Source organism: Anticarsia gemmatalis, chromosome 13 (assembly GCF_050436995.1).
Source record: "Anticarsia gemmatalis isolate Benzon Research Colony breed Stoneville strain chromosome 13, ilAntGemm2 primary, whole genome shotgun sequence".
Classification (NCBI taxonomy): Eukaryota; Metazoa; Arthropoda; class Insecta; order Lepidoptera; family Erebidae; genus Anticarsia; species Anticarsia gemmatalis.
In genome coordinates this window covers 963,762-991,509 of record NC_134757.1, presented here as the reverse complement: position 1 = coordinate 991,509, position 27,748 = coordinate 963,762, and the positions used below count along the sequence as shown (strand labels likewise).

The 27,748-nt window shown below is 33.6% G+C and overlaps 1 protein-coding gene across 7 annotated transcripts in view; it reads left to right on the top strand.

The window, feature by feature from the left end:
• br (broad-complex core protein) overlaps nt 1-27,748 on the top strand; it is a 134,996-nt gene that overhangs the window by 81,067 nt on the left and 26,181 nt on the right. For all 7 annotated transcript variants that reach the window (XM_076121495.1, XM_076121496.1, XM_076121493.1 and 4 more), the window contains one exon: nt 14,919-14,963. The gene's annotated coding sequence lies outside the window, so the exon portion shown is untranslated. The remainder of the gene's footprint in view (nt 1-14,918; nt 14,964-27,748) is intronic.

Below are 27,748 nucleotides of genomic sequence, written 5' to 3'. Positions count from 1 at the left end.
TTTAAGTTAACTCTTGTAATAGTCTAAATAATATAATTGCTTTTGACGATTCATGTAAAATTTTAGAGATAGGAATGGATTTTTATGAGTAATGTATCGTTGAATGCATGATACTGCTTATTCAGAAATTATAAGATTAGAATTATAAGTAATGTAATAATTAAATAAGTAATTATTTAAGGATCATATCTTAAGAAAGTTATTAGTAAAAAACATAATGCACAAATTAAGTACCCGGGCACAAGTTTCGAATATATATTTTTTTAGGTATATCTGAATTCAGGTGCGATTTCAGCTTCAAATATAATTTATAATATAATAATGTAATCTACATTTTATTTTATATTAGCTTTGTAAAACGGACGCTAAAATATGGAAACCTATTGTATGATAGAAATATATTTTAATAGATATTTTAGTATCACAAAATAAAATAATCACAAATTATCTAAACGTTTAAACAAAAAGTTTTGAAACAAAATTATTGACGACTTAAAGAATTATTTTCAGAAGTCAGTTAAATTTTTTATGCTGCCAAAATTCACTACAAAACTAGTAAAAAAAAAACAGTGTTGAAATAAACAACTTAAAGAATTATGTATTTTCAGAAGTCAGTTAAAATGTTTTATCATTTTTTATGCCGCTAAAATTCAATACAAAATTAGTAAAAAAACTGCATCAAACTCCTCTGCCTACCCTTCTGTAACATTACATAATTAAATTACAAGGAAACTGCTACAATATTTATTATTAATCATCCGCAAACGGAGCTTAGATTTAGCTACAGTTCTAGGTACAAAACGTAAACAAGTGTGGCCTTGTCTCTCCCCAGGTCAATAGCTTTGCCTGGACTAGATAGTGCCTAACGAACCTAGTGACGTAGCCTACTATAGTTGTAAATGTAGGCACAAACCCAGACATTTTCTTAGAAGATATTATTCTTTGTGGAGGAGATATTGAATGAATATTTTTTTTGGTGTAAGATTTTTGTTCAGACTAAGTCTTAGTTGTGTAAAGCTTTTGAATGGTTAAGTGTATAAAATAGACTTTATTTTAATTGAGTTATTTTGAGTACTTTTTATGACTTTTTTTTTATTTCCCAGCCGTGGGAATTAATAAAAACACAGATTATTAAAAACAAAGGTTTAAAAGAAATGATTTAAAAAAAGTGATTGTTTTAATTTTTTTTGTAAATCCGAAATTCTAAAATGAACTTAAATAATGAATTAATTTAATAAATAATAATAATACATAACCACACATTCGATAGTCAAAACATAATAGGTAATTTTAAAATACCTCATTCTAATACAATCAATATCATTGGTGATTCGTAACTGTTAGGTTTTCCTTAAAAAATATCGACTTCCTATTGGCAGGGTCCCGATAGCGTCACGTTTCTAAAAATTTCACAGATTTGCCCCGTGACGTACATATTTAGGAAAATAAATAAAAATATCTAACAGAAATAACAGATTAATTAATTATACTTAGAAAACAAAATGAAGGAAAAGCTAAACTTAAAAATATTTGTTGATAAAAGAAATTGATAAAATAATAGAAGTTTTTCTCTCTGACCTCTGCCTATTCCCATAGGAAAAGGCGTGATGTACTAGAAATACCTATTATTTAAAGCAAATTCTAAACTTCAAACACTCAATACCTAATTATTGAGAGGCTTTGGTCATTTCATCCCACTTAAAACTTATCCCGCGGGATAAGTTGTCCACATTAATATTTTTATTATTTTTCTTTAGTCAACTCATCCCGCTTTAAATAAAAGGTAAAAAAGTAGTGTATTATTTGAAATATTTGTACATTCGTGAACAAAAGTGTTGCTATAAATGTGATCTTAAGTTTATTACAGTAGGAGATGAGGTTAAATAAATATTCTTTTTGTGTTATAAGTAAAAAAATGTCTGATGAATATCATTACTCACTTATTTATCGATATATTTTATTTCCTTTCTTTTTAAATAAATAAATATCATAGGACTAACACACGATCATTTGATTCCAAACTAAGCAGAGCTTGTACTACAAACAAAAAAATATAAACATACTTACATACTTCTAAATACATACTTAAATAGATACATTGACATCCAGGCTCAGAACAAATACTCGTGCTCATCACACAAAGATTTGTCCCGGGTGGGATTCGAAAGGACAACTCCCGCTCTAAGAATTGCTCTTGTGTCGCGGGGACCATTATATATGTTGGGACACTTATTAAGAAATAAAACGTCATTTTTTTTTAAACTTGTTGAATAGACTTAGTAGTACTTACTGCCGTAATCAATTCCGAATTTTAAGAAGTAGCTGAAAGGGAAGGGACAGTGGACATAATGAGTAATAGTCCATTAGCAAGTTGGTTGCCACACTGAGAATTAGCCCTAATGCGCGTGAACCACTTATTTTCAAGTCTGTACAAATCGTAAAATATATCAGCGGGATGAGTTGTCCGATTCAAAAATTGTACTAGGACAACTCATCCCGCGGGATGAGATCAAGCGGGATGAGTTGACCAAAGCCTCATTATTGAAAACAATTTTTTTATTACGATTTTACAAAAAATCAAACCTCATTTTGAAAGAAATGGGATGCGAGGAAAAATCAAATCCCATCAATAGGAAAGTATGAGACAAATGCTTTATAAAATTTTAAGCTTCAGGTACCTACCGGGATTTCCCGAAACCGAGAGTTTATTATGAATAACTCTTAAAGGTATAGGTAAAATGCGTGCCTAGCCGATAGCCATAACAAGAAATTTAGTTACTAATTTTGCATAAGGAAGAATGTGAGCTTAATTTGTTTTGAAATTAGTTTGTTTATAACGTATTTCTTCCTAAACGTTTGTACTGATTCTCGTGAAATTGTGATGTCGTTCTAAAAATTTGATCATAGGTCAACTTGAGTGAGAACGTGGGAATACCTATGATTTAATTTATAACTCAGTTGCTTATTTTTACCTGTAGCCTATTGTAGTATTATAATATTTTTCAACATTGCGGAAAAAGCTTTGACTACGTATTTCGGAGCCTCGGGTTCGAAATACGGTAATGGGCTCGTCTTCTACCATTGTTTTAGTTTTTGCGTTTCATACATCTCTAACCAACACCTTCGAATATAACAAACATGATAATATAAACCCTCACTTCTAGGTATCTGCTACGCTTCCACAGCTAAAACGCTGAACCGATTTTGATAAGTTACCATTTTTTCCTATAATCAGCTCCTTAACGGCTATAATTTAGGGGCGAATATTTAAACACGTGCGAAACCCCGCAAGTTTGCTAGTAAAAAAAATAATTCAACCTATTGTAGTTCCCACTGCTGGGCAAGGATCTCCTCTCGGAATGAGGGAGGGGTTACGCCTTGAGTCCAGAACGCTGACCAAGTGGGTTGGGGACTTTGCATATTTTCAAGAACTGTCCAAAGAAAATCTCAGGTTGCATCGCGATATTTTCCTTCACCGTTGTAACAAGTGATAATTATTTCTAATACGCATATAACTGCGAAAAAAAAGGAAATTTATCATTTGTAATTGACACTACTGCTTATCCCTCTACAGGAATGAGGATATTTAGGCTACGATTTGCACATTATGTTTGCATACGGTATCTAGGCTCGTACATACAGCGCTATCTAGGTTCATTGGCTTACCAAATGATAAAAAAATATACCAGAGACGCTCTTTATGTAACAGCAGTTCTATGTGTGTACGCACACAGACGAACATACACTTATTTCACTATGTATCCTTACGATAAGTGTTTTTATAAAGAATATTTTTAGTAAAATGATATTCTTATGTGTGGTAACGTGAGTTGTAGATTCGATTCCTGTATGAATAAAATTATGTATGCGACAGAAAATTGTCTTGTCCCTCGTTGTACTTTGTGTCCGTTTTTACCCGACTGCGCAACGCAAAGCAGGGTTCTGTGCTTAAGTATGTTTGTAAAGTCTCCTTTAACGCAAATATTACTAACAAAAAAAAAATGGATAACCAAAATATTTTATAATCCGAAAATGTTAAATTACAGAAAAACAGAAATTAGGCACATTAAATGTCTCATTAAATTATATAAAAAGTAATGACAACTCATTGCTAATAACTGATTTGAACTCGATAACACAGGTTCAATTCCGATGACGAATATAAAAATACACACTTATACCCGCAATGCCGGTTATCTTATTTCTTAGAACTTATACGTTTATACTATAAATAGGAAAGTTTTAAATGTAAGTATGTTTGTTACTGCCTAACACAAAAACTACCCAACCGATTTTCATGAAATTTAGTCCACATATAGTTTATAACATAGACTAACACATTATTTTTACCCCTAGAAATATAATAATGCAGACGAAGCCGCAGGTAAAAGCTAGTAATCGTATAAAATAGGTATATAGTACTCTAGCTTAGTTCAAGATAAAAAAACTACAAGACTTCTCTTATCGTATATTGTTACATTTGCAAAAACAGACACAGTTAGGCACTAATTTATTTTTATCACGTCCGGAAATCAAACCTGGCGACACCATAGTAACAAACTTATGGGTGTGACTTTAGTAACCATGTGGTTATAAAAAAAGCATATTTTAAGTTAGTCACCAATTAAAAAAAACCTTGTCAATTTTTCCTAGCTCTCTAAAAATGTATATATTATGAAAATGCTATGAAAATTATCTAAAAAATAACTAACAAAATTGCTCATTTTCATCTAAAACGATTCAGCAATTTTGCCGTACAAGCATAACTGACGACAAAGAATAAAACTTTCTTAATAACAATAATAGTATACATAATTATATACATTATTCTTAAAAGCAGTATAGTTATTTAAACTCTGATCTACAAAAAACATCGCATCAACATTCTAAAAATGACTCAACTTAAATCGAACCCGGCACCAGCGAAGACCACCTAAGCAGTTGTTATTTCTCAATAAACCAAGTAACAAACATTCAAACAATACGTTTTCTTATTATTAGTCATTTTTATAGATAAAGTGTTAAAATCTTAGAATTACTGTAACAAGACCCTCGGCGGGGTGGTCCGCCATTGTTTAAAACTACTGAGAATATTTTGATATAAATTCTTACGTTTTATTCATCTAGGAGATGTGTAAAACTATTTATAATCAAAACAGAAAAATATCGTTAAGTTAAGCAACGCTGCTAAGGACACTTTATCGATGGGTGACCGAGTTCATGAACGGAAACTATCACCGGTCAGTAAAAATTGTTAGGTTAAGCTAACTTTGCCGCGGGTATTCTATAGATGGGTGTTCCCGTTGGCATTTGAGCTGAGTGCGATAAAAAAAAATAAGTTCAGCAACGCTTGTCGTCGCGTCGCGGCCATTCTGCAGATGGGTCGATTCAAATATGAAATTGAGCGTCTTCGCGCTTCTACATTCTTCATCTTCAACTATCTCTATCTTAAATTTTATGAAAATCGGTTCAGCAATTTAGCCGTGAAAGCGTGCCAGACAGTCACACAGACACAATAGTATGGATAAGTGACATTTACCTCAATTTCTGTATCTAAACATAACCTTGTGTTAACCATGACTATGCCACTATTGTCGGAGTAGCGATATTAATACACAAATCAGAAAATATCGTTAAGTTAAGCAACGTTGTTAAGGGCTGTTTAGCGATGGGTGGCCGGGTTCTTGATCAGAACTATTGCGCTTAAAAGTCAGTAAAAAATTATGAAGTTAAGCTAGGTCGACCGCGGATATTTTAAAGATAGGTGGCCGCGATGGCATTTGACTTGAGTATGGTGAGAAAAAAATTGTTCAGCAATGCTTGAAGATGGGTAGTCTATTCATATATGATCTATCTATTCTTCTTGCTTCTTCGCTCTTCATCTTCAACTACCTCTATCTTAAATTTCATGAAAATCGGTTCAGCAATTTAGCCGTGAGAGCGTACCAGACAGTCACACAGACACAATAGTATGGATAAGTGACATTTACCTCAATTTCTGTATCTAAACATAACCTTGTGTTAACCATGACTATGCCTACTATTCTCGGAGTAGCGATATTAATACACAAATTAGAAAATATCGTTAAGTTAAGCAACGTTATTAAGGGCTGTTTAGCGATGGGTGGCCGGGTTCTTGATCAGAACTATTGCGCTTAAAAGTCAGTAAAAAATTATGAAGTTAAGCTGGGTCGACCGCGGATATTTTAAAGATAGGTGGCCGCGATGATATTTGACTTGAGTATGGTGAAAAAAAAATTGTTCAGCAATGCTTGAAGATGGGTAGTCTATTCGTATATGATCTATCTATTCTTCTTGCTTCTTCGCTCTTCATCTTCAACTACCTCTATCTTAAATTTCATGAAAATCGGTTCAGCAATTTAGCCGTGAAAGCGTACCAGACAGTCACACAGACACAATAGTATGGATAAGTAACATTTACCTCAATTTCTGTATCTAAACATAACCTTGTGTTAACATGACTATGCCTACTATTCTCGGAGTAGCGATATTAATACACGTATCATACATTTGTATGTATTAATTAATGTTATAATTCTAATTACAATTTTGTTGTGGTGCGTTTCACTCTTATCCTTATATGTCTAGCCAATAGGACGGGTACTGCTGCGTACATAAGTGTCTCGGGTTATTTCTATTATTAATTAATAGGGTACTGGATTATTTTCTCCGATTTAAAATAAAAAAGAAATTTACTCTGCTCTCGAAAACGTCACCCCCTTCTTGGCTTAGTAGGGTCTTATTGCAAAAAAAATCTATTTTTAAGTTTTTCTTAAACTTGTTTATATCCGTTTGTATGTAAAATCGCAACAAATAGACCGTCATTTTTTTTAATATTTAGGTACTATTCTGATGTAAGAACTACATGGCTATAAAGTTCAATCAAATTCCAAACAATAAAAAAAACACACACTACATCAGACAAAAAAAACGTTATAAAAGCAAAATTTCCTTAAACTTTGAACTTATTCTTATTAAGTGAAATGCGTTTTAAACGTAAATACTAATAATACTTTAGTATCCAACTGTCCAGGAATTTAAGGAAAAACGCCTAATGATGTAAACCTATTCGGCAACTATCAATGTTATAAGTTAGTCACTAATTAGCGGAGCTAATAATATATGAACTTGTAGACTAATTATTTAGTTTTTAAGGATAATTTTCATATCAGTCTAGTACAAGTCTTTGCTTAGTAACTTATGAATAAACACGGTAAGTTCAGTAAAATGCGCTTTTGTAGTGCAACAACTTAACGTAGCGAGCACGAGGTTCAAAAAGGGCATTATGGGACCAATTATTCCAAAATATTTTTGATCTCTGCCTATAAAAAAGGCGTCACATTATGGACGCATGTATTTTTTGAAAAAGTTTATGTCCGATCTTAGTATTTTCTATTCATATTAGGATATTCCTCAGGTAATAGACTCGACCCTTATTGCCATACATAAGCCTGACTTTGTCAATGGCGAAACGCGAGTGTATTTCATACAACTTTGCTTAAACCTTCAGGTATTATACCGGTTTAAATAACAATGTTGTCTACTCAGAAACACTGTCTCCGCTATCCCCAGTCCTTAAGAGTGGTGAACAACAAAACAATAAACATGTCGATCTAAGCTATTCAGTATAAACTGTGTTAGTTAACCGTACTGCGAAACTTGCGCAAGCGCGCCAAAAGAATCCACCGCCATATTGTTTTAAGAACTCTATATTATGCTGATCCACGTACAATTCAAGGTTTTCCATTGATTCATTGTAATGACATTTATTAATGGTTATTAGGTATATACAATTATGTAGTAGTTTATTTATTATATACAAATACTAATAAAGATTATTCCTGGAAAGGTTTGCGTTAAAATATTTGTAATAATAGGGATAATGCAGAAGAAATGTGTAGGGAAATACCTAAAAACATAGTACTAAATACTAACTCGCTAGAAATAAAATTCAAATACTCTCGTTAAAAAAAAATCCTATTACAAACGCATAGGAAAGTATTTTTTCAAAATGTTGCCTTTCTTTGAATCCATGTCAACAACTAAATCCCTGCTATATCAAAACCGGTTTGTGGTTTAGCCGTAAACTTATAATAGACAGTCAGACAGTCAAACAATCAGTCTGAGAGTCAGACAGTCAGACAAACAGACACACTGGCAGACATTAGAGTCAGAAAGAAAAACAATTGGTCAGACGGAATTTCGCATTTATACTATGCAGGATGGATTTGATTACCCGTCTATTTTTACAACAAGAAAAAAATAAATTACTAATTTAAACGCACAAAGGATATAAGTCATCATTTTCACTTAGAAATAATAAATAAAAGAGTTGTTTACTTGTAACTGTATGCCTAGATATGTGTTGTTTGTTCGGTGTCGTCCGGGGTGTGTTGTGCTCTTCTTATATAAACAATGATATTTTGATGTAGGATCACTTTTAATGTGGTTTAATACTTTAGGGTACGGATTTAGTTCTCTTGGTAGGTACTAGTACTGATTGATTTAAAAAAAATATATTTTTCTAAATATATTTTTGACTTTGTCAAGTTTTTAGATTATATATAATGGAACGGAAGGCATTGGTAGTGATTTAATATGTGTATTTTGTATATGCAAAATTATACGATTCATTTACAAGAGAACAAAAATCTTGTCTTAGAGAAGTCATAGATTTAAAGTAATTTGAACATTTCAAATCTTATTTTTCTTTGAACTAAACATTTAAGAACAGATTTAAATAAACATTTCTAGATAAATAATTATGAACATCAGCAATGAGACTACCAAAAACTGCACTAAAACATCTTTATCTAACAGTATATTTAATCCAACATCAAATTTAAAAACCAGTACCAAAATCTAACTACCTACTCAAAGTCCAAACACTATCTAGAAAAAACTATCAAAATATATATAGTATATATAATCTCATAATTCAGCACACGTTATCTATCGATATATCATATTCGCAATCTCTCGATAGCCCAGCCCTATGAGTGACGTCACTAGATCACGTCTAGAATCAAATGTCGATATGACTTGTAAATGCAGTAGCATTATTATCTCAGATAAGATACAAATAAATTATGTTTCTAATAAAATGTTTTTTTATTCTGCATATAAATTATCATGTGAAAGAATTTAAGTAATTAAACTGCAATATATCATTGTGTTTGGATAGCTTTGCAAATCCAAGATAACAGTAACTAATTTTAAATTTTCTACAAAAGTATTTAAAACAATACTATTTTAAAGCACCCACAATATTCACAATTTAATTTTTAAAAATCCGAGTTTTTTTTACTTAATTAAAATACATCGATAAAATTATCGATAATTTGCCGCAGTGTCCCATCCCTACGGTGCAGTGCTTATCAAAGACCTAACGTTTTAATACCTAGCTCAAATATTTGTGCACTAACATCTAGACAACTTTTTATATTGGTTTCGTTTAGATAACGGTGTATGTTTTTAAATACTACTGGCCGTAAGGAAAGGCTAATGAACAGGCTATGAAATATAGTTATTAATGTAGTATTTTTTTATCTTGGATAACTGTTTTGTATAGAAAATGACTGTATCAAGGTGACAGCCTGTGAGGGACGATAGGTAGTACATACTACTGCTGATCATGACGAATACTAGGCGTAGTGTTATTAGTCTTTCCTAATTTGTATTAGATTACGCATGCAAAGTCCGTAACCGGTACTTGATCAGCGTGGTGAACTCAAGGCCTAACTCTTCCTTTGAGAGGTGATCCTCGACCAGCAGTGGGTTAGAAATTAAATATAGATTATAGTCGGAAGTAGCTCGGAGTTTGGTAACGTGCCCTGGCTCGCCTCGTATTAAATGGGACTAACACCGTAAATAGCGAATCGCGGGTGTGTTTCTTACAACTCTGCCTACCTTCGGGAATAATAAGCGTTATATTGTGTATGTAGTAAAGAATATAAAACTCAGGGCTAGACTTCCTACACTATACTATAAGTATCCGGAGTTTGACGCCTAAAATACCTATACAAAAAATATTAATGATATTTTTCTGAAATACCAGATAGTAAATTTATATGAGCTATTTCGTTGAAATAAATCTTAATTAAAGCTAAGGTCAGCTTTAAAAATAGCGTAATTCCCATTATGAAATACTTAAATAATCAGAGCATGGTTCAGGGCGAATAGTTCAATGATATCGGTATTAGACGTAGATATTATTAAGAATATTTAAAATTCAAGCAATAGTAGCGCAATTCTGTATAGTCTGTGGAGTATCGAGAGGTTTGACATTTAAATGTACTGTCAAAATAGTTCTTACGGAGCCCGGTAGAGGCGCTAAAAAGATTTTCATGTTAATTTTCTCGATAGCTAGTCGGTAGTCGATAGTAGTACCGAATCGAGTGATATGTCAACACTTTTAATGTCCCCCGGCGTTGTTTACCTAGTGGTGGCTTTAATAAGTAATTTTATGCATAAAATCATGCCTTATTCCCAAAGGTAAATAACCATATCCCTTGATAAGACCGTTGCCAACTATTCATGTCTAATGGTTGACGCGTGACTATTGGGAAGAACCTTTCAAATTTCCATTTTACATCAAAGATAATAGCTAGATTAATAATCTCGAAACTAAAGGCATCTCTATCATATCACACGATTTAAATCGCATCATTTTTCTTTATAAAATTGTCGATAACTATTTGATACCTAGTTCGTTATATACATACATAAAATCACGCCTAATCCCCGTAGTGTTGGTAGGTAGACATCAAAGAACGCTAATACTACAATCTTTACAAACTTACTTCGTTTCAAGCACTTCCATACATTTTGTCATACCGCAGCCATACCTGGCCGTTGATTACGAGTACTACACGCCTACGATCTAACTGGATAATCCCTCCAATAAAGATAGCCCTAAAGTACTTTTAACGGGTTCAGAAATTCTATTAGAATATATTTCTCTATTTCTAAGAATCGTTCTAATCTACCGATACGAATATCGGAGTTTCTGCGAACCATCTGTCATTTGACCTCAATTCTTAATATTTGAAGGTATTGGCTTCTTACAAGTATATTGAATGTTTATGAAAACGGCTTATTTCGATCTCTATTTTGACTCCGATCTAGGATATAATAGGTGCTTTACCTTTCTTAAATATGGTATCTAATTAAATATAGTGTAAATTTAGTTTATTGCTGCTGTAAATAATATAAAATGTCATTGTAAGTATTCACCATAAATGTAGTATCTTAACAAAGTGAGCAATAATAATTGTATGGACTGTCTAAGTGGTGGTATCAGCTTGTGAGGTCTCAGGGTTCGATTTCCAGTTCAAGCAAAGTGCTGTTATTTTTTTGGCTAGGTGATTCCTAAACTACGGTTGCTTAGCAACTAAGTAAACAACCGTTTTAACAAAACATACTGATAAGGAAATCTTTCTAAAATCACCTAACGTTGCTAAAAGTCAACGTTAGTACAAAACATTTAACAAAAAAGTGGTTTAGCTACTCCTCTGCCTATCCCTCAAACATGTAGGCGTAATATTAAAATAAAGTAGATACAAAAATGCATTTTCTAATGCAGATAAAGTTGTTTATACCATATATAGATACAAGCCGTGATGATAAGTTATCATTGATAAATATGCAATAATCTTGAAAGGTATTTTTTTTATTTGTTCTAACTTCGTACGATGCACATAAGCTCTTTTAATTCTCGTGTTTATGCAGTTGATGTAGGTCATTGGTTTACTAGTTTTTAATGTGGATTTACTTGTAAAGAATAAGGGAACTAATGTGTGTTTTTTTGGGGATAAATTTAATCTAATTTTAGTACAAATACGAAACTTAGCAAAACAGTTGTAAGAAAGTATATATAGAGTTTCTTGACTTGGCAAATATTACTTTCTGATATCAAATTTTACTATAAAATGATCTAAATATAAAAATTAACTTTGTTGATTATATTCTGAATATCTTCATCGAGGAACAAGTTACTATCTAGAGTTTTCATACAGAAAACTGCCCCCTACCCTCCCGTAAACTGGATGAAATGTAATCATTTTCGAGTAAAATATTTTCAAATGCAACGGTATAGGAATTCGCAACTAAACGAACAATTACTCACTGACAATTCTCTATAACTACAAACTAATATTGTAACGACATCGTAAACGTATCAAGTAATAAAGTGCTCCTTATAAAAATGTTATAATATAATGCTATTATTATATAAACTGTTGATAAAAGGTTCAACTCTTCCTCCACAACTTTTCTATGAGTTTTTTAACCTTTACACGTGTTGATCGATTATGTACCTAATAGGGATGGTCCTTTGAAAAAATGGCTCATACATTTTTAGACGCAAGAAAATTTGTGTAATAAGTTCGAATTTTGAAGTATATTTATTTATTTAAGAGATTAGTCTTTTAATCTATAACTTAAACCATGCATACATCAAATTGCGCCTTTTTTCTATAGAGGTAGACAGAGATTAGCAGTAGCGAGAGAAAAAACGCTGGCTACGATCTTTACAAACTAATTTTTAACGTGCATAAAAATTGATCGAAATCTATTCTTTAGTCAGAAAATCATGCTTATTCTAAACTTTCGAGCTATATGATTATTATTTCAAATAATGGGATATACCCTTACCTTGCATAAATGACGCCTAATTAGACTTTTACAAACATACAAATCAAGAACACCGAGGACAACCAGACCGAATACAAAAACACATTTTTGTATCAAATTGGAAACGAACCTAGTCCTCTTAGTAACTAACATTGTAACAAAAAAAAACAACCCATTAATGTCCCACTGCTGGGCAAGGGTCTCCTCCCGGAAAAAAGGAAGAGTTAGGCCTTGAGCCCACTACTAACATTGTAACATAATAATAGTTGTAAATTGCGTATTGCTAAAATGACGTAATATCATACAAGTAAAGTCACAGTATCTAGTTAATGATTCCTAATACTTATCAGCGTGACCTCTAGTTGAGAAAAAAATAACATTACACATATGAATGCTCCATTGTATTAGATAATGTTATATGAAATAATTCTTTGTGCTAAACTATGGTGGGATCAAACGCCAAATTTTACGTAACGACGTACTCTTCGAAGCACTTTGTAGTTATCTAAAGCACTAACTGTGGAGAATTTCAAAAAGATATACTTAGTTATCATTTAAATGCAAAATTACGTGTCGTTTTAAACCAATATGTACGAATCTGATATAATCTTTGCGGTTTAGTTGCGTAAATAGCGGAATGAGAGGGTCTAAAAGATGCAAGCTTCTCTTACATAATTACGTGTAGAGTTCTTTTAACATATAGGACAAGATGTATGAATGTATGAAAGTGTATGAGACGAGAGAAGTATGTAAACACATAAAATAAAGTTATCTGTCTTGTAGTTTTCTCCTAAAAAACTCTAAGGTAAAGGGGTAAAAATTTCCAGATTCTTTTAAAATGTATTATATAGTGTAAAGTTATGAGTTATAAAGACTATCTAACAAGCCAGAGGTCCAATAAACCCTATATAACAATAACCCGATCCTGAAGAATATTACAAAAACGATTAAAACCCTTATATTTGATAAGTCAGGCACATTAAAATAAACAGCGCGAAATACCTAAACAATAACCTTTTACGTTTCCATCAGTACATAACCTCACTTCCTATATATAATCATTACATATGAGAGATTTCCACCAATAGCGTTGAAGGTCAAAGACGAAACGTCCAATGGTGAGGCTGTATTTGGAATTCGAACTATGTAGGCTCGGTACGAAAGTGAAAGTGGACCAATGATACGTGGCCGTTTCATGTGTGGGTGAGGTGTCGGACGAGTGTGTGTATGTGTGTGTTGTGAATGAAGGCTGTTTTAGTTACTATGTAATCTCGGGGTCTCTGTTTTTGTGGGCAGAATGTAGGTTATGTTTAGGGTCACCACTAGTTTATTGCAAATTGTCGTGTATATATTTTATAGTCTTGATTCTTAGACCTCAGGGTAGGCAGAGACCTTTTATGGTTTAAGGTCTTATCTACCATAGATGAAACTACAAAAATATCACGTATTACTTTGGAAACACTAGTTATTATATACTTAGAAATCGAAATTAACGACTGAAGTGCAGGCCTAGTAGACATTACAGCGGCTTACTAAATAAAATATAAATATAATAAGGTTTTCAGAAAGTCAATATTAAAAAAAACTACAACAGCGCTGAAAAGTATAACGCTATCCGATAATCTACACTAAGACAACTCACAGCATCTTAATCAACTTTGTCAATTTAAAATGCGAAATTTAAATTCAAAAGCTCAAAGCACAACCCTAATGTAACTGCGTCATCGTAATATGATATAACGAAACTACGCATTCGTTTCCGAGCACTCCCGGAAATAGCCGAAGCCTGAAACACGTTTTAAACCTATATTACTATACTACTTATTTTGACAACTAAACGCCTACTATTAAAAAGAAGAATAATAGAATATTTGAACTTAATTCCATTGTTAGGTTAATGACTACTAACTTATGTTTTCTATAATTAATCTTAAGTAGTTTCTAAACTACTGATTACATCAAGAAATATACTTATATAATAAGACCTACATTCCTAAGTCATTCATTCTTTTTGAAATAAAATAATTACCCTTTGCTAGTAAATTTCGAACAGAATTAATTAATACTATCCGGGCCTAAAAATAAAAAAAATGCTTAACTCCTTCGCTTATTATGGACACCCATCTTTTGGCTACACGTGTGTAAAGGTGCCTACCTCACTGATGTAATGGCGACCATTGAGCAATGAGCTTCTAAATAATACTTATGTTAATGGTGTTTTTTTACATTTATGTTATTTATAAAATGTTTTTCATTATTTTCAGGTTTACACAAACTAATATACTAAGAGGACAAGATATATATTTAAGGTTAGTAAACATATATATTATACTTTTAAAATCCACAGAGATTTTCAGTGCACTTTTGGGTTTAGATGACGACTGTAAACATTTTTACATGCCATTTCCGAAAGGAAACGCTCACCTTGATAACGACGGAAAACATAAAGATTTCTGAATTTTTATAATATTATAATGCAACGGGTCTTATACGCGATTGAAAATTTAAAGGTTAGGATACCTTATTTGCTGCCCGACGTTTCGATCGCATTACAACGACCGTGGTCACGAGCTGACTGATGTGGCTGCTAAGCGTCGTCTTCTTGCGGCGCGAGTTTCGACGCCTACCCTCACTTGGTTTTCACTTAGTGTACATTGTTCGGAATTGTCGGTACTTCGACACACAACACTAACGACGTCTTTACACTGGCGCGTTACGTCATGGCGGCGACGGCTGCACTTGCTGATGACAGGATTCCACGTAGATGATAAACGGTATCCCTCTTCACGGTTGAAATTAGTATGTTTTTTGATTTCAACCGCTTCTCGTACTATCCTGGAGTAATAGTGACGATCTGTGGAGAGGACCCGGGGTTGATGTAGCTCGATCCAGTGATTGGTTCCTGCTTCCAACAAGTGCTCAGCTATCGCGGATTTGTTGACTTGCCGGTTCTTGACAGCTGCGATATGTTCCTTGACCCTTTCAGCTATTGTTCTTTTGGTCTGTCCGATGTATGAACTACCGCAGCTACAATCCACCTTGTAAACGCCAGGTGTCTGAAGAGGAATTACATCCTTTGGCGTGCGCAAATGGTTAGCTACTTTGGAGAACGGACTATATACAGTCTTTATGGAGTATTTCTTCAGTACTGTTCCAACTTTATCCGTTACTCCTTTTATGTAGGGCATAAAAGCTGGTACTCTGCTAACACCAGTCTGACATTCTTGCCTCTTCAGACGTCGTTCGGTTCTCCTGTATCCGTTTCGCTTAAGTACCTCCTGAACGTGTGAGAGTTCACCGTCTAGGTGTTCAGGGTCACAAAGGTCGTATGCTCTAGTTGTCAGCGAAGCCACCACGGATTGCAGGTGTCGCGGATGATGATGCGAATTCGCGTGAAGATACCTATCGGTGTGTGTATCTTCACGCGAATTCGCATCATCATCCGCGACACCTGCAATCCGTGGTGGCTTCGCTGACAACTAGAGCATACGACCTTTGTGACCCTGAACACCTAGACGGTGAACTCTCACACGTTCAGGAGGTACTTAAGCGAAACGGATACAGGAGAACCGAACGACGTCTGAAGAGGCAAGAATGTCAGACTGGTGTTAGCAGAGTACCAGCTTTTATGCCCTACATAAAAGGAGTAACGGATAAAGTTGGAACAGTACTGAAGAAATACTCCATAAAGACTGTATATAGTCCGTTCTCCAAAGTAGCTAACCATTTGCGCACGCCAAAGGATGTAATTCCTCTTCAGACACCTGGCGTTTACAAGGTGGATTGTAGCTGCGGTAGTTCATACATCGGACAGACCAAAAGAACAATAGCTGAAAGGGTCAAGGAACATATCGCAGCTGTCAAGAACCGGCAAGTCAACAAATCCGCGATAGCTGAGCACTTGTTGGAAGCAGGAACCAATCACTGGATCGAGCTACATCAACCCCGGGTCCTCTCCACAGATCGTCACTATTACTCCAGGATAGTACGAGAAGCGGTTGAAATCAAAAAACATACTAATTTCAACCGTGAAGAGGGATACCGTTTATCATCTACGTGGAATCCTGTCATCAGCAAGTGCAGCCGTCGCCGCCATGACGTAACGCGCCAGTGTAAAGACGTCGTTAGTGTTGTGTGTCGAAGTACCGACAATTCCGAACAATGTACACTAAGTGAAAACCAAGTGAGGGTAGGCGTCGAAACTCGCGCCGCAAGAAGACGACGCTTAGCAGCCACATCAGTCAGCTCGTGACCACGGTCGTTGTAATGCGATCGAAACGTCGGGCAGCAAATAAGGTATCCTAACCTTTAAATTTTCAATCGCGTATAAGACCCGTTGCATTATAATATTATGTGTACTAGTCGCGAGAGTTTAAAAACATTAATTGCAAACCGCTTCTGAATTTTTTCTTGCATTTGGTCTTCTTCTTCTTCTTATCGTATGGTTAGTGGTCAACCTAGTGTCAAAGTTGTTCAAGCCGCCCGAAAGGCCTTTGACATGGCTTAACGACTGTTATCTTAGTAGACAACAACCGGGACCGACTTTTTACGTGCCCTCCGAAGCACGGAGACGCCCAGCTCAAATACCACAATGCGGTCACCCATCTATAGAATGACCGCGCCAACGGTTGCTTCACCCACAGATCGTTGTCAGACCGGTGAGCGCAAATGGCTATGGGCGCCCCATTTGGTCAATGACATACTATCTTCAGAAAAACTAAAATATCACAATGTTATGATACATACAATATTACAACTAAACATGAATCTCACATAAAAAGAGAGATGTTGAACCTAGAGTCCATAGTTAGCTTGCAGAAACTGTTTAAAAAAACCTCGATCTAAAGGTTTATTTGCAATGTTTTTCTTCACCATTATAGCAAGTAAAATTATTTTTAGCTTTGAAAAATCGTGACGTGTTATTTTAGGTTTGAACCTTTAAAACGCGCGTAGGAGGGTTATATCACTCGGCTATTTCACTTCAAAATATAACTAACTATGTTAGTTTATTTTTTATTTTAGTTTAGTTTAGTTGTTAAAAGTTATTTATAGTTAAGTTTTATTCTAATAAATTTCTGTACATTTTAAATATTACTAACTATGTAATGTAAACGACTGCTGATCCATCAACAGAGATTGATGACTTGGGTTGGATTCCTGTGTCAGGCAAATTGTTATTAAGCCTTTCTAATTTACGTTACACAATTTCATCGCAATTTCACTATAGTAACCGAGAGTTTGGTAAAGGACAGGCTCGCCCTCTATTACACACACATCTATACTAATATTATAAAGCTGAAGAGTTTGTTTGTTTGATTGTTTGTTTGCTTGTTTGAACGCGCTAATCTCGGGAACTACTGGTCCGATTTGAAAAATTCTTTCATTGTTAGATAGCCCATTTATCGAGGAAGGCTATAGGCTATCTATAGCCTATGTATATCTATATCATCACGCTACGACCAATAGGAGCCGAGTACCAGTGAAAAATTTTACAAAAACGGGGAATATTTTGATTCTCTTATGTGACGCAAGCGAAGTTGCGCGGGTCAGCTAGTATTGTAAATGGCGAAAAGTAAAATACATTCACGTTTACATGTCTGCCTACACCTTTGTGGTATATCAGGCGTGATATTGTGTATATAACTAAACGTGGAATAAAATTATAACTTCTTAATTTTAAATACTAAAAACATCTTTGCGCGTCAGATAATGACTGCATTCACGTACCGATATAAAGTTATCATTACTGCAAAAAAGTCTAAATTTTAGTCAATCTAGTTTAGCCGGGGCTATCGGCTATGACCCTGGCTATCTGTCATCGTTTAATTACGAATATAGTTAGGTATTAATATAGATCGAATAATATGTTTTTTGTTATAAATCTTTTATGATATCGTTTAGAGGTAATCGAAGGTCCTTTCGATAGTTCTTGATTATAATAATTCTATTTTAAATTCATTAGTAATTCATTACCATTGCACACGTTTTTATAAAAAAAAAAAAATTAACCCATTACTGTCCCACTGCTGGGCAAGGGTCTCCTCGCGTAATGAGGGAGGGATAAGGCCTTGAGTCCACCACGCTGGCCAAGTGCGGGTTGGGGACTTTGCATGCCCTCAATAAATGTATTAAACAAATTTTTAGGCATGCAAGGTTTCCTCACGATGTTTTCCTTCACCGTTGGAGCATGTGATAATTATTTCTAATACACACATAACTTCGAAAAGTCATTGGTGTGTTGCCTCGGATTCGAACCTGCGACCACTAGAGTGGGAGGTGCCAACTTAAACCACTCGGCTATCACTGCTCTTTTACACGTTTTTAGTAAGTCTTTATTATCATGTGAGCAATTGGTAAATGTTTAAAGCGTATATTAGCGTTTACTCGTAACCGACAGTCCTGTGTGACAAGATGTATGGATGTGAATGAAGCAAGGGAAGTTTGTAAGGATCGTACCAAGTGGCGTTCTTTGGTCCCTGCCTACTTCTGTGGGAATAAGGTTTGATTTTATGTATGTATGTTGAAAGCATCTAGAAGAGAGATCGAGCTTAAATAAAATGTATCAAAATTGTTTTAATTGAAATTCTTCCTTACATTATTTATATTTACTTAAAGCTTAGCAGTTTCGTTTTCCGTTATTAGTATGGTTGATAATATATGTGTGCATTAATATAGTTGAATTATTTTAATAAATTAATATTTAGTGCTAGATGCAGTTTTAAAATTAGCGTTTTCCTCATAACAGGTGCAATATCCTGTAATCTTAATAAACAAAACTAACAACTGCACAGTGCACAGTCAGAACTTTAAATAGGTTTTATTGGTACATCTTGAATTCGAACCCATATACCATTCATTTAAAAAACCACTAGACCACTAGACGTTCGCATTCTTATTCTTATAAAAAATAATTAACTATCTGCCTGCACACTATTACCGCTAAACGGTTTAACTTATTTAAAATATGTAGCTTAGGTACACAGGAACTCACTACTACTATCGACTTTAGACAACCGAATATCGAGATTTTTTCTAACTGCTCAGCGCCCCTAGCGGATCCCGTAGGAACTAATTGTTCAGTACATTTGAAATGTCAAAAATTCGCTGGTGCAGACTGTCGAGAATTGCGCACCTTTTCATCTATACTAATATTATAAAGCTGAAGAGTTTGTTTGTTTGAACGCGCTAATCTCAGGAACTACTGGTCCGATTTGAACAATTTAGTGTTAGATAGTCCATTTATCGAAGAAGGTTATAGGCTGTATATCATCACGCTACTACCAATAGGAGCAGAGTACCCGTGAAAAATGTTACAAAACGGGGAAAATTTTGACCCATTCTCTCTTATGTGACGCAAGCGAAGTTGCGCGGGTCAGCTGGTAAAAATATATAATTCAAGTATAAATTACCTCCGTATGACCTATCAAGGACACTTAGATATGAACTTAGGCTACAGTTTTGCCTAAACAAACAGGAAAAGTCAGATAAAGCCAATCAATTATACTAACAACTAGCCTCTAAGTTAATCGTAGTTGGTGCCTAATTTTAGTACTTACAACAATATTGTAACACTAATAAGAAGTACTTTAAGTTATTTTATTGAACGAAAATATATCTTTGAAGTAGACGTTCAGAGATTTATCAAATACATTCGTCGATTGCAACAAAATCAGTGCTGGCTTGGAACTTTGCTAGCTTAAAAAGGGTTCTATAAAAACAGTTCTTGAAGGATTGCAAAGAGGATTGCACACATGGTTAGCGTGGTGGACTCAAGGCCTAACTCCTCCCTCATTCCGGGAGCAGACTTTTACCAAACGGTGAGGCAGTTTTGCGTTAATTTTAAATTATTATTCAATATAGATCTCTCTTCTCTATGCACACAGTGTAATATATTTACAAAAAAAGACGTTTTTTTAACACTTTTCATCAAAAGTTGTTCATAAATGTAATTAACAGCATGTATCTAAAGTTTACAATTACAAACCAATGTATCGAATCTGAAGGCTGCTAGTAATTGAACAGTTGGTCAGTAATTAGCTGAATTATGTACAAATAATACATATATTATTATTATATTATACACTATTAGATTCGCAATACATTGTTTAAAGGCCTGGCTATTATATTTAATTTTATATTGAAGTTAGAGAATTTAAAGAATTTCATCATTTATGTCTACAATTTAGCAGCTTGATTCGTCTACGTGAAAAGATTTTCTATAGTAAAACATAATATGTCTTAATCTAGATTAACTTTCTATACATGTGCCAAATTGCTTCAATTTCTATGAAGTCGTTTAACTTAAAAGAGTAAAAAACATTACAAACGTTTATTCATAATATTAGTAACATATTAAACGTTGCTATCTCACTGCTGGGCTTAGATATTCACAGACAATTTAGCGTTCAGTCTAACACACTTGCCAAATACGGTTATGGGTTTCGCAACCATTCAAGAATTGTTTAAAGAACTCTTAGATGTATAACATTTTCTGATGCTTTCTCTACGCTAATAATAATAAATGTCTAATAGATCTTTCTAGGAAATATTTAAACTTAGGAATCCAAAATTTGATTACGTGTTCGTTTCTCATAAAACTCAATATAGATTTTTCTGATCTCCAAACTTACACAAGCTATTGCAATACCAAACGATATATTTCTACTAAATTTACTCTAGAAAACTACGTAATAAATGAATAAAACACTAAAACATGTAGGCAGTAATAATGTAAAATATGTAGCGAATACATTATTTCGACACTAGTTACCGTTGAAACCTAAACTAAGTGATAAGCTATCACCAACCTAGGTCCCTGATAAAACGCTAAATTTGCTAAAAAAACATATTGATAACATATGCACTATCTTGACCAATGTCATAACATAAAAATTGTTCTCTAATACAATTAAAATTATTCTTTTTTTGACTATAGTTTTTTGTCACATGATTGATAACTATAACGGATTTTGCGAAATATGTGGTTTGTTAAAGTGGTAATATCTTCGAAACTACTTGACCTATTTTGATGAAATTTATATTCATTTATAGCTAAAAATACGACAAATCTATAGCTATTTAAATCGTAGCAAAACTAGTAGTAGTTTTTGAGAAAAATAATACTAAACTTTTTCAATAAAAAAACATTTTCGGTTAACCAACCGCTGGATTGGAAGTCAAAACTAATAGCCAAATCTTGCAAAAAAACTGTTCTGGTAGCTCATAAATTATTCAAAATTTAATCTTTTATATAAACAGCCCAAAAAGGACCCTAAGTGTCCCATTGACACCTCGGCTAGAGTCAAAGACGTGGCACCAATAGTGTTCGTTCTCTACCACATAACTAATTCTTTGAAACGCGGTGTAAAATGAAACGTTGTGTCCAAGTTAGAAGCTTAGAGAGGGTGAATAGAGCGGGGCGATAAGCGGAGCGGAAATCTATCAGTTGCGCGATTTCCTACAGTCGGCATTATTGAGGTTTTTAATTTGGCTACGGTGCGCTGATCAGTTGGTTTATACAAAATTTTACTTTATATTCGGTCGATGGTAGTAGGAATTAGCTCCTCTGTCTTTATTTTGGTTTGTTTAATCGACGTAAATAAATTAGTCTTCCGCCAAAATATTGCTTAGTTACTGTGTTACCGTAGAAATACTACTAAAAACATATAAAACAATCAGAATAAAGTATAAAATTTGTATATAAAAAACCGTTTTTGGAAGATATCCTATTTTTTTCATATGGCCACTCCTCTGCCTTACCGCTGAAATAACACATCATGATATACCTTATCTTTCTGTCACCGTTTTGAAGATTTCAGTGCAATGATTGATACGTGTTATCATAAGATAATCTTCTAAGCAAATTTAATGTCTGTTAATTAATATTTTTCTACTAAACATGTTATAAGTCGATATAATGCATTAGTTTCGTGATAATATAAAGATATCAAATGCAGTACTATTATTATCAGTTTTTTAGATATTATTTGAGATTGTGGGTGTTATAATTTGGAGATAAAATTGTGACGGAGCTATTTTTGTAAGACAATGTTTATTGTGTTACTCTAGAAAAGATGGACGCTTATAACGCTTTGATAGTATTAATTTCGCATAGTCCTGTTTCTCCTTAGAGTAGGTATTATGTTTCACATTAAGAGAGGCATTAGACTTTAAGTCCACCATAGTAGCCTAGTGTGGTTAAGAGACTTTGTAGTCCTTCAAAAATTAGAAGTCCAATAAGTCTCTATGCATTCATAGCAAAAATATTTGTTCTATTCATTTGTATTTGTCCTGCTTTGTACATTTCAAATTATGTATCCTCAATAAGATTATCCAAGCTGTTGTGTGTTAATCGTTCATTAAAAAAAGAGTATTAAGTAAAGTACCTGAAAAGTTTGGCGTAAACAAACATATTAGAAGGACATATAAAAAACTACATTACAAATTTTATCGTTAATTATATTATTTTGTAGATAAATTCGCTATTACATACATTTAATACTTTAAATCTATTGTACATGGACATAATTTGATTAAAATTTGATACGTGAGATTAGTAATTATTTTATTGTGACAATATTTAGAGATAGCGCTGCAATAAGTGGGAGTTTGGTCGTGCATTTGATAACAATGCATATGTAATGCATTTTTTTTTATCATAGTAGTTCTTAAGATATATTTCTTTTAGGCTGAACATTATCTTGTTTTTCGGACACCTTTTATAGGCTTTGTTTGAAGGCCGATTCAAACGATAGATTAAAATGATCCCTGCTTTGGCATAGGATGTATCAGATCTACAACCATCATTAAACTTCAGGTGACGTGTAAGATGACCAATGATTGAAGAGTGAATAGTTTATGCTTTATGTAAAATGATAGAGAGATTGTCCGGTAATAGACTAAGTAATAAAATATGGGTCTTACGTAAATTGTTTAATAATTATAAATTCAGTGAAAACAAAATTACTAATATTTTACGTCTGTTCCCACTTTTGTCTAAAAGCACAAATAAAAAAAAACTGAAATTTGAAATTTTTACGTAAAAAATCTTACTTACCTAAATAAATATTTTATGTGATCAAAACCGCCACTTAAATCAAAATCGCTACCTCTCCTAACTTGCGTCACAAACAACGCCCGGCCGGTTTCAATACAACCGTTTTGTCTCATACAAACTGTCTCGTACATCATTGTAGCTATTCACAAAGATTTTTTGTTTCATTTTCTAACTCTTCGCACTATTATGGTCTATTTACTAGTTATAAAGGGAACTAGTACATAATGGCTTTTGAAGGATTGTGTTCGTAGCTTCAAAAACACATTTGAACAAAATGTTACATACTGTTTGACTTTTGAATATAAGTGTATACTTTTCTATCTATACTTATAAAATTGTAGTTTGTTTGTTTGTTTGCTAGAACGATATAATAGGAGTCGAAGTGGTCGCCATGGCCGAAATCGGTCGGGTAGATTGATAGATAGAACACTCTTATTCCAAACACTACTGGTGCCAATTGAAAAAATATTTCACTGTTGGAATGCCTATTTGTTAAAAAAGGCTATAGGCTACATATTATTTCGCTACGACCAATAGATAGGAGCAGAGTACCAGTAAAATATGTTACAAAACGGGAAAAATTATGACCCATTCTCTTATGTGACGCAAGCGAAGTTGCGCGGGTCTGCTTGTCAAAAATATTTATAAGGAAAAATATTTGGTATAGGAAAATATTGTGAAGAAACCTTGCATGAATGAAAATTCCTTAAAAAATACAAAAAAAGGTAAGAAGAAGTGAATAGAAGTTCAAAAGTTCGACATTAGATCATCATTGTCGTGGGTTCGAATCCCAAATAAAATAGTACGAGCAAACAAGCCGCTGTAAGTTATATAGGCTTGCGTGTCACTAATGTTTTCAGATCTAAATTTTGTATAACTCACCCAGCCGTGAACCTTGCATACAAGACTCTCTACTAAGTGGTAACACTATAGTGTTTAGAGGCTTCTCAGTTGTATGGTCATAATAGCTCAAGTTCCGCTTAGTTAGTAATAAGAAGATCGTGTGTGAGTTCTTCAAATTTAAATTAAAAATATCATTAATTTAGTGAACTTCTCACAATGTATTTGATTTCTATTCTTAGTTTCATTTACTTTATTTGACTGCTTGCTATAAACACATACATTCTTAAAATTACGCCTACTTTCCATAGAGTAGGGTAGGCATAGAACGCCATTTGGTACGATTCTTACAAACTTCCTTTGCTTTTACATCCATACATCTTGTCATACAGGACTGTTAAGAGAAATATTCTTCTGCAACAAATACCAAATACCTTAGACAAAACAGTATCTATCGTCCATGTTTGTACTTACGGCATGCAAGTAACCCGATTACCTATCATTGTCGCTAATATTCAAGAACTCTTATTGTCTCGCCTGTTTCCAAACAAAAGAGTGAAACATATGTACTTTTGCTGCTGTGCTATTAGAAACTAACTCTTAATGGTGAAGCAATAAAGGCGTTGATGCATGAACGGATGAAGGCTCAAGTTTGTTGATTTGAATTCAAGAAATGCGATAGTGAGAACTAGGGGTCGTGTTATGACATCGATGAGTTTTTTAACTTCATTCTTGTTATACCCTAAAGTGTAGGTAGAGACGAAGAACACAATTTTTCGAAATTAGTACCTACATGACTCTAGGGTCTGGTTGTGCTTTGTGTCCGTTGTTTGTATGTTTGTAAAAGTACCCGCGACACAAGAGCAGTTCTTAGTGCGGGAGTTGTCTTTTTAAAAAACAAAAAACACGGCAAGAAAATGACCACATACTTGGCCCGTAAACCAACTTAGGTAATGCATTCTACCAATTTACATATGGCCAAGCAATATAGCCAATAGCACACCATGCCTATACTTAGAAATCGAACCCAAGACATAATAATTCTATTATACAGTTACTGCTACACACTACAGCTTTGATAACCGAAACACTGATGTATAATGTCAGCTATCTAATTTATTTTGTGACGAAAATGGCAAGTTGCGACGCCATGATGGTTCCCAAAAGTTGCTAACTTCCCTGAAAAATTCCAAAACACAAAAATTCACCGCAAAACCTAGTATTTCCTGTGTTTCATATATTTTCCCTGATACTAAACCGTTTTCAGAATTATATAACATAGAATTTGTTTAAATATAAATAAAATTTCGTGGAATCAAAGCCTAATTTCCTCATTTTTTAAAAGGAAATAGGACAGATATTTCTAATCGGTAAATTTAAATTAATGACATCATCATTTAGCGTGATTTTCTACCCCAAGTAGGTACCTTTGAATAGCAAACATTTGACGTATAAAATACCTTAAAAATTAGTTCTAGTAGGAAACGCTAGGGGCGCTGATGAAGTTTCAATACAATATTTTTCGATATTCGATTAGGTTATAGATAGTCGATATTATAAATGCGAAAGTTTGCGAGATGTATGTATTTGATACTCTTTCACGAAAAAACTACTGAACATATTTTGGAGAAATTCGGTACGCAGATAGTTTATAACATGGATTAACACATAGGCTACTTTTTACTAAGGACATATTTTCACGCGGGCGAAGTGGAAATCAAAAGATAGTTAGTACATAATATCCTGCATAGAAACCGCTCCACAGTGACGTCACAGTGCATATAATATTTGTATTGAAATATCAAGTGATACAAAAATATTATACGCGTTATCAGTGTGTGATAAGGCTTAGAAAAACTATGATTAGTGTGGTTTAGTGCATTATCTTAACGGATGAGTGCACGAACTGTGTGCATGTACGATAAAATACTTTTATCTTTTATATAAAAATGTAAGCCTTTTTTAGGGGGGTGTAAAGTCTTCTAATATTTTTGAATATATATACAGGGTGTCCCAAAACTCAACGATAATCCGAGACAGGATGAAAGGCCAAGTCATACCGGTTCTAGGAAAAATAAAATAAAAAATCCATATCACTTAGTTCAGCAATAATAAACAATTTTCAAAAAAGTTAAATTTTCACACCCTTGGTCGCATTTTCAAGTCCTGTGATCACCAATGTCACAATTTCGTTCACAACAAAACAATTCGGAATTACTTTAGTTTAAGGAGAATAATGAAATAAGAACGATGATTCGTTCATTCTTTTTTTTTATTATTATTACCTATTATGTTTATTACATGAAATATTGGTTATGGACTGACTCAATTACCTCTTTACTAAAAATAATTGCTTTCCTCTGGCACGAATACAGGCTCTGCAACGCCGTACAAAAGACCTTTGCACCAGTCAAGCAAAATTCCTTGCATTTATTACCTCTGACGCTGTGTCAATTTTCTTGCGAAGTTCTGATAGATATTGTATTGATTTTGAATAGACTTTTTATTTTATACATTCCCAGTAAAAAATATCTACTGGATTTAGATCGGGGGAACGAGGAGGCCATACAATTGTACCACTGCGTCCGATCCATTTTCGAGGATACTCGTCGTTCAAATAAAAATAACATTTTTAATGGCAAGAAAAGTGACAAGTGTTGCACCATTTTGAAATCTTGATTAAATGCGTCAACTTTTGAAATAACTTGCCAAGGGTAGTGTAGTAGATTTTTTTTTCAATATGAAGCGTCAAAGTTAACTAACGATATTTTTGTGAACCATGACTTACTAAAACTTAACTTTTTTTATGAAATTAACAATGTTTTGTGCATTAATTTGTTTTACGATTAATAGCATACTTAATGAAGATCACGAAATTCAAAAAAACACAGCGAAATTGTGACATTGGTGATCACAGGACTTGAAAATGCGACCAAGGGTGTGAAAATTTAACTTTTTTGAAAATTGTTTATTATTGCTGAACTAAGTGATATGGATTTTTTTTTTTATTTTTCTTAGAACCGGTATGACTTAGCCTTTCATCCTGTCTCGGATTATCGTTGAGTTTTGGGACACCCTGTATATATTTCAATCGTTTTAAAAATTGTTGAATTTTGGTTCCATTTTCAGGTGTAAAGATAATAAATTTAAATACTTACGCGATATAGGTCTTTGGTACTATTTCTATACTTAAGTACC